At 43.7% G+C, this 12457-nt stretch overlaps 2 pseudogenes; one reads left to right on the top strand and one right to left on the bottom strand.

Moving 5' to 3' along the window:
• On the bottom strand, positions 1710 to 1910 carry LOC102174673 (annotated as a pseudogene).
• LOC102174406 lies at positions 6108 to 10622 on the top strand (annotated as a pseudogene).

Raw genomic sequence — 12457 nt, 5'->3', positions numbered from 1 at the left:
AAGCGGGTTCTTTACCACTAGCACCACCAGGGAAGCCCATTCTACATCCTTACCTGTGTTGATAACTCCTTTAATCTCCACAACCTAATATAGATAAAATTTATTCTTCTCATTTTACTGGTGAAAAAACTGAGACAGGGAAATAAATTTAATTGGTAAAGCCAGCTAAGGTAAACATAATCCCCATATTCCCCCAAAAGACTGACCTATACCTTAACCAAGGGGCACTTCCTTAGAACCTATACTCAAAAAACTTTGTTGTTCAACCAAGAGATATTTGAATTGGGGGTAACTGTGGTGTATGTGTGTGTGTGTGTGTGTGTGTATACACCATGAAAAAAACCTTGGCCCGATTGTCGGTAAATCCAGATTTCAATCCTGGTTCTATCCTAGGTTCATTGTCCAAGTCACTTTCTTTGTCTGGGCCTCAGTTTTCTCATCTGCAAAATGGCTGGCTCCGTCTTCTATGTGCTTATATGTTCGATAATAAATAACGTACAACTATAAAGACTGTGTGTGAAAAAATGTACAGTATTTTTAAAAAAATCATTTTCCTGAGCAGCAGACCCTCCTATGTTGGCCTTGAAGGAGCAAACTGCCGTGTTGTGAAGATGGCCACATGGCAAGGACCCAAGAGGGACTTCTGGAAGCTGAGAGTGGTCCCTGCCCAAAATACTAAAAAAACGGAAATCTTAGTAGTACGGCAGCAAGAAAATGAATTCTGCCTATAACATGAGGGAGCCTAGGGCCAAACTTTCCCTATTTGGGTCTCCAGATGAGAACACGGGCTTGATTTCAGCCTTGTGAGTGTGTTGAAAAGTTTTTTTGCGTGAAAATTAAGAAGCAGTTTGAGTTATTCATCTTACTCTAGTACATTTTGTCTTATTGCAAATAATTTCTTTTGCTGAAGTCATATAGTTGAAATCGAGTAATTTGCATATGTGGGATGCAAATCCAGGGTATATATCTCAGCCAAAAGGCACCTTCCTCCAATAAGTTCTCCAAGCTGTCTTTGGAAAGAATTAACCTGTCACTCCTCAGAGCCTCCAAAACAAACACATTGTCTGCCTGTCTCTTAGAGCACTGTACATTTTGAATTCACCACATACTCAGGAATACCTAGTTTCTTTCCAGGAGATATCTAACCTTTTCTATACTGGAGAATCTCTTTCAGTGTAACATGCTAAGTTGCATCAGTCGTGTCCGCCTCTTTGCTACCCTAAGGGCTGAAGCCCACCAGGCTCCTTTATCCATAGCATTTTCCAGGCAAGAATACTGAAGTGGGTTCCCATGCCCTTCTTTCCCCCCACCCCCGCCCCCTTAATTTGTCCACCCTTTATTCTCTTTTTTTGTTTGTTTTTTTTTTAACAAGATCATTTTGCCTTGTTTTGGAGATTAAATTACAGTGCAGTGCACAAGTCATAAATGTAGGATTCAATAAAGTTTGACAGATGCATACATTCGTGGAACTCACTGTAAGAAACTGTTCCCATAGGTCCCAAGTCTACATGTCCTTTTTTTAAAGTTTCACATATTTATTACTGAGCCTCATAGACTGCTAGTGAAGAAACAGGAAACATCAGGAGCCAAGCATTTAATCTCCCCCATAAGCTGTTCAGACAGTAGTGATGTTGTCACTGAGACTTGGTTGGTTAATAAACAAGTGATCTTAACACACAGCACGTGTGCCACTTTATATAGGAGGCTTCTTATAGACCCCGCTTGGTTTTTCTCCAGTGTCTTCTCTTGGAGTTGCACCTGATTTTATTATCAGTTTTCATTCAAATCCATTGAGGAATGGGACAATTCTGCTTTTGTTTCTTGGCTTCGAATCACTTGATCCTGAAAGTCTTGTGAGAAGATCCATGCCCTTCTCCAGGGGATCTTCTCAACCCAGAGACTTTATCCATGTATCTTATGTCTCCTGCATTTGCAGGCAGGTCCTTTACCACTTGCGCCACCTGGGAAGCCCCTTCAGTGTAAGCAGAAATATAATCAAAGACTTTAAAATGCAGGGAGATAAGGGCTGTGAAAGTCATTCAGTTGTGCCTGACCCTTTGCGACCCCATGGACTATACAGTCCATGGAATTCTCCAGGCCAGAATACTGGAGTGGGTAGCCTTTCCCTTCTCCAGGGGATCTTCCCAACCCAGGAATTGAATCCAGGTCTCCCACATTACAGGGGGATTCTTTACCAGCTAAGCCACAAGGGAAGCCCAAGAGGCTAGGATAGTGATTAGAACAAGGAACTAGGGGAATCTGGGGGGAAAATAAAGGATCCATGGAAGCCGTCCTGGAAAAGAGGACATCTGAGATGGGCTTTGAAGGATGAGTAGAAGTTGACCTTGGGGTTGAAAGGCCAGGAATATGATTCAAATCAGGAGCCCTCTAGGATTTCCCTGGTTATCCAGTGGTTAAGACTCTATGCTCTCAATGCAGGGAGCTCAGGTTTGATCCTTGGTCAGGGACTTAGATCCCACATGCTACAACAAAAGATCCTGCATGCCTCAAGGAAGATAGAAGATCCTGCATGCTGCAACTTAAGATATGGCACTGCCAAATAAACAAATATTAAAATATATATATATCAGGAGCCCTACACCCCTGCCTTGGCTCTGCTTCTGACTTGCTTTAGGTGATTCTCTGACCTTCAGTGGGGCTCTGTTTCTCTGTTTCTCTGCATGACAGGGAATTCCTCTGGGGCTTCTGCAGTGGCCCCATGGTAAAGAATCCACCTGTAATGCAGGAGGTGCAGGAGACACGGGTTCGATCCCTGGGTTGAAAAGATTCCTCTGGAGGAGGGCATGGCAACCCAGTTCAGTATGCTTGCCTGAAGAATCCCTTGGACAGAGGAGCCTGGCAAGTTACAGTCCATAGGGTCACAAAGAGTCGGACACGACTAAAGCCACTTGGCACACACACATGGGGAATTCCTTTGCCTGCTCACTTTTTTTCTGCCTGTTGCTTTCTAAGGAGAGTTTTTTCTTGTCTGACCAATTTCCAGGCTTTTTAGGTAGAGAACTGGGATAACAGGGAGACAGAAACAGGACAGAGAAGTGACAGGAAAGAAGGAAGGAAAGAAAAAAGCAAGACTTGTGGAAAAGGGCCTAGGGGGACAGTTTCTGATGGGAAATGACAGATTTGGTAAGTGAGCAACACTGAGAGGCAGCAGTGGGGCTTGGGAGGACTGGTGAGAACAAAGGAGATTCTAAAGAGTGTTGACAAGGGGTGGAGACCCTTTGATGTCTCTCGAGAGTTACAGATAAATATTAGAGTCATTTTTAAATTGCTCTTGGGAGCTGGACTATTGTTCTTGGATTTACTACATTTTTATCCATTTTTGAATAGTTTAAAATGGACATGATTTGAAATCTCAGAGAACAAAGGGTAAAAGTTTCCCTCCCATTCTTTGCCTTTGGGACCCTCCAATCAACTTCTAGTCCCTAGGGGGGACTGCTGTTACCAGCTTCTCGTGTGAACTGTCAGAAATAATCTCTACATGTACAAGCATGCATATGTAGGTATGATCCCCCTATTTTGAACACAAATGATAGTGTACTATGCACACTTTTCTGAAATTTGCTTTTTTTTAAATTTAACAATATATTTTGGAGAACAGTCCCTTGCAGTATATACAGAGCTGCCTAATTCTTTGTTGACAGCCACATAGTATTTCATTGTCTCACATTAAGGATGGATTGAAGTTTATTCAGATAGTCCCCTATATTTAAACCTTTCATTTGTTTGCAACAATTTGCCCTTCATACTGCAGTTCTTGAACGTGATGTTAAAGGTGCTAAGCCTGAGCCACTTGGAAGCCTCGGATTTATTTGGATACTGGGAGCTTTTGGACTCAGTGATGTTTTTTGACAGATTCTGATCCATCCTCTGGATCAAGCTCTTCTTACTGCCTTTTCCCTCGGTTCTGCCCACCCTGTTGTTGGGACCCGGAGTGGTAGCTTCGGCTCTTCACCACGGCCTACTCTCTGAAGTCCTCAGAACTCTTCCTGCATCTTAAAAATCCTCCAGGACTCTTGATTCCAGCCAAGAGTCTCCTGCCAGGAGTTGTGGGCAGAAAAGCCAGAGACAGAGGCTCTGTGCACGTGCTCAGTCACTCAGTCGTGACTGACACCCTACAACGCTCTGAACTGTAGCCTACCAGCCTCCTCTGTCCATGGGATTTCCCAGGGAAGAAGACTGGAGTGGGTTGCCATTTCCTCCTGCTCAGGGATCGAACCCCACATCTCTTGTGTCTCCTGCATTGGCAGGTGGGTTCTTTACCACTGAGCCCAACACCTGGGATGCCCAGAGGCTCTGAGTAGAGTGTAAATATTTGTTGATCTGCTCCAAGACTTTCCTGGGGCCTCCCTGCTTATTCTTCATTGCTAGTTGGTTTTCTGTTTCTTCATTGCTAGTTGGTAGGACTTTCCCCTACCTTTCTGCCAGAGGAATTGACTGGGTCTACTCTAAGATCCTGGGGCAGAACCTTACCTATGAACCTTAAAAAAAAAAAAGTACCTCTTGAAGGAGAAAAAAACCCTTCTACCTGTAATAGAATTGCATGGAATGGTATTTAGAGATCATTTAGTGCCACAAATTTACAAATATGGGAACTGAAGTCTGGATGAGAGGGTAGGACTAGCCCAGGGAACAGAATATGCGAGCAAGAGGGACAGAACAGGAACTTGAGGCTTCTACCTCCAGGTCTAAGCTCTTCACCCTCTCCTCCTAGAGTTCAGACTTAATTCATCTTTATTCTCTCAAAATGTAGGACTTCCCTGGGGGTCCAGTGGTTGGGAATCTGCCTGCCAATGCAGGGGACATGGGTTCGATCCCTGGTCCAGGAAGATCCCACATGCCACGAGGCAGCTAAGCCTGTGGGCCACACTATTGAAGCCCGCATGCCCTAGAGCCTGTGCTCTGCAGCAAGAGAAGCCACCGCAGTGAGAAGCCCACACACTGCAACTAGATAATCCCCCTACTCGCTGCAACTAGAGAAAGCCTGTACACAGCAACAAAGACCCAGCACAGCCAAAAATAAATAAAAATAAATGTTTAAAAAAGATATCATGCTTTACAGAAGAAACCAGAAGCAAAAGAGTACATGCCATAGGATTCCATTATAAGAAGATCTAGAACAGGCAAAAGTAATACATACGGACAGGAAGCAGATCCATAGCTTCCTGGGGATGAGCAGATGGACTGACTACAAAGGGGAGTGAGGGAACTTTCTAGAGTGGTAGAAGTGTTCTGTTTTGATTGTGGGATGGTAGGGTAGATATATTTGTCAAAATTGATTATACCTCAAAAAAGTGATTTAAAAGAACAAAAAAAAAGGCAACACTGAAATATATTTACTCAATTTAGTTAAGAAAATACAATGTGACCACTGACCTACATGTTCAGTCAACTCGCACCAGCTCCTCTGAGTTTGCTGCTGCTGCTGCTGCTAAGTCGCTTCAGTCGTGTCCGACTCTGTGTGACCCCAGAGACAACAGCCCACCAGGCTCCCCCGTCCCTGGGATTCTCCAAGCAAGAACACTGGAGCCATTCATAACTCCCAGGTCAGAGGCTTGCATCTCTGAGATGAAGTCGTCACAGATTTTGGTCAGAACATCATTTCCTTTAGACTTTTGTTCACTGTGTCATGACCACGGCTCCTGACTTGGGTGGGATTACAAAGCTGTTGACTAATACCTCTTCACTGTCTATCCAGGAGCTGTGTTAACTTGCTAGATTGGATTTTTCTTGCAGGGACTATCAAAGCTTTGTAATTTGTGCCCTTTAAAAAAGAAAAGAAAAAAAGCATTTGTACAAGTAATAATAACCATGGCTAACATTGCTTACTCGCTTTCTCTGTTCCAGGAGATGTTCTAAAGGTTTTGCACGTAACATCTCAATGTAGATTCACTACTGTCCTTTGAAGAAGATCCTTTTGTGGTCCCCATCTTGCAGGTTTGGAAACTCAGGCATGGAGACTTTGAGTTATCTGCTGGAGGTCTGACAGAAAATTCTCCCCTACAGTAGAGCCTGGCAGGCTGCAGTCCACAGGGTCACATAGTGTCAGCCATGACTAAAGCAACTTAGCACGCATGCACAGATGACAGATGGATATGAACCCTATCGGCCTGACTCCAGAGTCCACACAGCTCTTAAGTGCTATATGGTAATGCTATACAGCATTACCTATAAAATGACCGAAGAGTGACAGCAAAACCGTTTTGCCTCAGGACCCCTTCCTCACTACTGCCAGAAATTCCACCATTGACTGGGTCCTCCCTCACAGTTAAGCATTGCCCCTTTTTTTTTTTTTTTAAATCTTTTGGCCCTGCCTCGTGGCATATGGGATCTTAGTCCCCTGACCAGGGATTGAACTTGTGCCGCCTGCATTGGCAGCCTGGAGTCTTAACCATTGGACCACCAGGGAAGTTCCCAAGCCTTGCCCTCTCTAGATGCCTCCTAAAATGCACCTAGTCAAGAGAAAGGGAGCACTCACTCCCTACTCATTTAGTTAAATGGGTTTTCTAGACGCCTTCTATCCACTGAGCGTTCTGAGAAAAACACAGATTGGGAGGTGGGGAGAAGGGTGATGGGGCACTGAAGGGGACACCAGAGAGGTAAGATGAGCCAGGTGTCCCAAGTTTCCTGGGCTGACCCTGCTCAACCTCACATCAATGAGACTCTGTGAAAATATGACCCTACAGTCAGTCAGCTCTGAAGACCAGAGACTCTCAGACACTGGAGACAGGGAGCCATGTAGGTAAGAGGTGACAGGAGAAGCTCTCTAGATGATGCCGGGTGTACCCTGGGTGCCCCAATCTGAGTCAGGGTGTCCTTGGGGAAGGCAGGTGGGACAAATGGCATGAGGTGAATCCTTCTCTCCAAAAGGAGGGGGTCAGCCTCATTCCTTTGCCTGGGGGTGTGGGTAGCTGCATTCTATCCATCTGAAGTCTATTTTTAAAAAATATTTATTTGAAAAAAAAAATTTATTTGTCTCTTCATTCCAGTACATGAGCTTAACTGCCCCACAGCATGTGGGATCTTAGTTCCCCTATCAGGGATCAAACCTGCGTCCCCTGCATTGGCAGACAGATTCCTAGCCAATAGACCACCAGGAAAATATCCTGAAGTCTATTTTTAAAAATTAAAATGTATTTAAGGACTTCCCCCCCGCAAAAAAAAAAAGGACTTCCCTGGTAATCCAGTGGTTAAGACTCCATGTTTCCACTGCAGAAGGTGCAGGTTCTGTCCCTAATCAGGAAACTAGGGTCCCACATGCCACATGGTGAAGTCAGAAAATAACAAAATCTTTGAATTAAAATGTATCTTAAATGATGCAACAATTTATATAAAGTATTATATAAAACACAAGCAGACTTTGTAATTTTTTAAAAAGTATAAAAAACAAAAACAAAATAAAGTCAGGGCCACCCTTGACCACCCCTCGTCCCATCCCAGAGACCTTTCCCTACTGCTCCTCATTTGGAGTTTTCCTTGTTTCTACACAACACATGTATGTACACACAGGAAGTGTATTGTTTCAAAGGGCTTGTTTTGCTTCTAGTTTTAGAAGCACTATGCTTTAAAAAATTTTATGAACTGACAGTTACAGGGAGAGAGATCAAAATTCCAAAGGTTCAATAGGGAAAACAGTGAAAAGTGGGTGTCCCTCTCTTCTCTGTTCCCAATTGTCTCTTTACTCCCCTAAAGGCAATCACCAATTCTAGCTTCTTGTAATTCCTTCCAGAGATAGTCTAGCATTTAAAACTCAACGTGTAAATACGTATATGTATTTTCTAAAGAAAGAAAGACTCTTCTGCACTTTGTTTTTCTTCATTTTATAGTATATTTTTCAGACTTTTAAAAATCAGTATGGAAAATAGCCTCCTTCTTTTTCACACATACATGGTATCCCATTATATTTATACACAATATTTATCCAGTCCCCTACGGAAAATAAAAAGTTGTTTCTAATATTTTATTACAAACAATGCTGTAATTAAATATTTTATCCATTATTTTGCCTATTTATTTGTAAGATGAATGCCTATTAGTGGGGATTAGTCAGCTGAGGTTATTTTAAAAGTTTAAATAGTATTTTAAAGTTGATAGAAACTGCCAAATAGCCTTCAGGATGTACCAATTTATACTGCTTATGAGTTAGTTTGTTTCTTTGTTAGTATGTCATATGATATACTCTGTCCTGCAGACTCACACTTTTCACTCAGTAATATGACACTGGAGTTCTACTTATGTCAATATGCTTAGGTCTTCCTCATTAAAAACAAAGACCATCTTACAATTTCCCACTGCTATGGCTGTGGAAAGTTTATTTAGTTGAACACATATTGATGGACATTTGGTTGGGTTTCAATTTTTGCTTCCACGAACAATGCTGCAGTAACTCTTCTTGTATTAATATGAATAGAATAGATTCAAAGAAGTAAACTGCAAGATTAATAGTTATACATACTTAAAATTTCAGTAGACGCTGTCAAGTTGCTCTTCCAAAATGTCGTGGCAGTTTAGACTTCCACTAACAGTGCATGAGAACTTTGTGTGGGCTCACTCAGTTGTGTCCAACTCTTTGTGACCCCTTGGACTGTAGCCCACCAGGCTCCTCTGACCATGGAATTTTCCAAGCAAAAATACTGGAGTGCGTTGCCATTTCCTACTCCAGGGGATCTTCCTAACCCAGGGATCGAACCCACGTCTCTGGCGTCTCCTGAACCGGTAGGCAGACTCTTTACCACTGCGCCACCTGCTCTTGAACCTGCCCATGTGCTTTCTCCTGGAACAAAATGCAAAGTACGGGTTATCACTGGGATCATCCAGACCCTGAGCCCTACTCTGCAGAATCTGAATGAGTAAGCCAAGTGTTGGGAAGAATAAACACAGAAAAGGGGCAGGGATGTCCCCCACTAGCCAGATAGTCACCCAGGTAACACAACTCTTCCCAAAGGAAAGATTACTCTGGGAGTGGGAGAAACTGAGCTCCCCATCAATAGGGGTGTTTGAACGGAAGTTTGGCATCAACAAATGCCCTGAGCTTCTACTCTGTGTGAAGTCTCTTAGATGGGTGTCTTGAGCCAGAGATGAGTCAGACCCTGTCTCTGCCCTCTCAGGGCTTGATACTCATGGAGAAAATAGACAAGTAAACAGACAGTGACAATTCTGTCTACTAACTATTGAGTTGGACTTCCTTTTCTGATAATATCTGGAACTTCCTGCTACACAGCACATGGAACTGCTGGAGATAAAAACAATAAACATCCTTTTAAATGCACAAATGGACCTGCAACCATTTGGGTTTTAATAGACATTTGGGGGAGATGAAGGCTTTGACTTACATGAAGTTAAGTGTTGTAACTGAGAGCCTTGATAAACCTAGGACACTTAAAAGGCTATACCAACAGTGAAAGTGCAGACTAGGGGAAAACAAGCAAATGTCTGAGTACAGAAGACAAAAGAAGACAAAAAGGATATATGTCTTTAGCAAAGAAGACAAAAGGGATATAGGTCCAAACAAACTGGTCTTTGGATGGGGAAAGAAATTATCTTTAAGAATTTGAAATTACATGCTTGTCCTTGATGAAAATGAGGTGATGAATGTGGGGTTCATATTTACATACCTGCATATCTAAGAAACTCCAAGGCTGAGAAATTAACATTTAAGGAGATCTACTCCAAAAGTACCTCTCAGATTCTTGGCAGAAACTAATGCAAATCTCCAGATTTCCTCCACGGACCCCCTCCCCGCCCCCCATCATTGCAGGTTACACAGAGTTCCTATATATAGAGCCCTTCCAAACAGCTAATAATCCACAAGGAAACAACTGCTAAAGTATACAAGGAAACAATCCATCATGAGTAAGGTTCAGTAGACATAGCAATATCGGTGCAGGAAGATTGCAGCCACCTTAGCAGCTGCTCTGGGAGAGGGGCCAGTCTGGGGGCCCAAGGCCATTGCCTCTGACTGGGAAAACCAGGAAGTCTTCACAGGGATCCCTATCATGGCCGTGAAATTTGATGGGAACATAATTCTAGAAGCCAACTTCAGAACAACCACGGAGTCATACACCACCAATCGAGTGACTGACAAGCTGATCCCTATTCACGGTGGTACTTTCTGTTGCCACTCAGGCTCAGCAGCTGACACTCAGTCAGAAGCCGATGTAGTCGCTTATCAGCTTGGTTGGCACAGTGTTGAGCTGACTGAGCCTCCACTGGTACACACGGCAGCCAGCCTCCTTAAGGAGATGTGTTACCGATACCGAAAAGACCTGATGGCAGGAATCATCACCGAGGGCTGGGACTCCCAAGAAGGGCGACAGGTGTCCTCAGTACCTATGGAGGGTATGATGGTAAGGTAGGCCTTCACCACTGGGGACTCCAGGAGCTCTTATATCTGTGGCTATGTTGAGGCTACCTACCAGGAAGGCGTGACAAAGAAAGAATGTCTGCAATCCACTGCCAATACTCTATCTTTGGCCATGAAACAGGACGGTTCCAGCAGCAGCGTGATCCACCTGGCAGCTACTGCAGAATCAGGGATAGAATGGAAGGTTCTTCTTGGAGACAAGATTGTCCAATTAACCATTGCCACTTTATCACCTCTCTGAATCCTGGGTTCTAGTATACAATAGGAGATACCCCATACTGCTGCAAAATTCAATAAACAGGTTGTCACTGAGGAAAAAAAAAAGATTCAGTAGACAAAATGCACAGAAGAATAAGACTCCTACGTACTTCAGATAACAGAATTATCAGATAGTGATCACTGAGTGCAGGTTAGAGGTGGCTGCTAAGTGCTTTGGAAGCATATTGAAAGAACAGATTCCTTGATGAAATCAAAGTCTTCACAGAGAAGGAGACTAAGAATAAGCCTTGAAGGATAAGTGGAACTTTGCCAAACGAGGACAAATGCTGTTGGGATGTACAAAGTATAATGTACCAAGGGCATGATGATTGATAGTTTATTTTTTCTGATGCAAATAGGGCAGAAAAGTGAGGGATGAGGCAAAGGAGGTAGGTAGGGGGATAGATCATGTTGGCCCTTGTAAGCAGTCTTACAAGAGGAGTTTGGTTTCTTTTTAATATTTATTTACTTTTATTTGGCTTTGCTGGGTCTTAGTTGTGGCATGTGGGATCTAGTTCCTTAAAAGAAAGTTAGTCGCTCAGTCGGGTCTGACTCTTTGAGACCCCATGGACTATAACCCACCAGGCTCCTCTGTGCATGGAATTTTCCAGGCAAGAATACTGGAGTGGGTTGCCATTTCCTTCTCCAAGGATCTTCCTGACCCAGAGACTGAATCCAGGTCTCCTGAGTTGCAGGCAGTTTCTTTACCATTCAAATCACCAGGGAAACCCTAGTTCTTTGACCAGGGATCAAACCCGGCCCCCCTGAACTGGAAGAACAGAGTTTTAGCCACTAGACCATCAGGGAAGTCCCATGGCTTTGATTTAAGTGTAGAATAGATTTAAGTGTAAAAGAAAACCAGTCAAGGATTTTAAGTGAGGGGTTAGTGATATTCACTTGTCCCTTCATTCAGTTAATAAATGTCAGGCATGAAGAATGGCTGGAGGATGGAGGGTGGCAGCAGGTGACCAGTCAAGAGAGAACAGCAGCTACATGTGTAGGTGAGAAATGCTGGTGGCTTAGGTTAGAGTGGTGGCAGTGAAGATAGAGAGGAGTAGGTTTAGGTCAAAGCTTGAAAGTATATAAGGGATTGGAAAGTGCGAGGTATCAAGGCTTATTCACTTCTTCACTTCACTTCATAGATATAGATAAGAAGTGAAGTGAAGTGAAGTTGCTCAGTAGTGTCCGACTCTTTGCGACCCTGTGGACGGCAGCCTCCCAGGCTCCTCCGTCCATGGGATTTTCCAGGCAAGAGTACTGGAGTGGGTTGCCACTTCCTTCTCCAGGGGATCTTCCCGACCAAGGGATCAAACCTAGGTCTCCTGCATTGCAGGCAGCCGCTTTAACCTCTGAGCCACCAGGAGGAGCATCTATATCTATACCTACCTACATCTATTTTCTGGCATTCTTCTCTGGTGGCTCAGATGGTAAAGTTATCTGCCTGTAATGCGGGTGACCCAGGTTCGATCCCTGGGTCTATTGGGGAAGGTCTCTGCCAGGACACCATGGTTACCTTGCGTACATTCATTCATATAGGGCACACTGGCAAAAGTTTGAGCAGCTTATCTAAGTCTTGGCAGAATGGCTAGTGATCCTTCCAGAACATGAGAGAGTGGAAGGCTTGTAAGGTAATGAGAGCATCTTCCACTTGCCTCCCTGTCTCCCATTGGAGGTTGCCCTGAGACAGTTTTCTTATTGCTTCCTGGGTACTGATGAGCTGTAGGACTTTCTTCCCTACTCTACTCAGAATGGTGTTGCAGAATATAATACCTGCTAACTGCGCTCCAGAATTGGCTTTTCAGCAATAGGGTACCCTAC

Source organism: Capra hircus, chromosome 13, assembly GCF_001704415.2.
Source record: "Capra hircus breed San Clemente chromosome 13, ASM170441v1, whole genome shotgun sequence".
Taxonomy (NCBI): domain Eukaryota; kingdom Metazoa; phylum Chordata; class Mammalia; order Artiodactyla; family Bovidae; genus Capra; species Capra hircus.
Note: the sequence above shows the minus strand (reverse complement) of the source record. Positions and strands in the feature narration are given on the sequence as shown.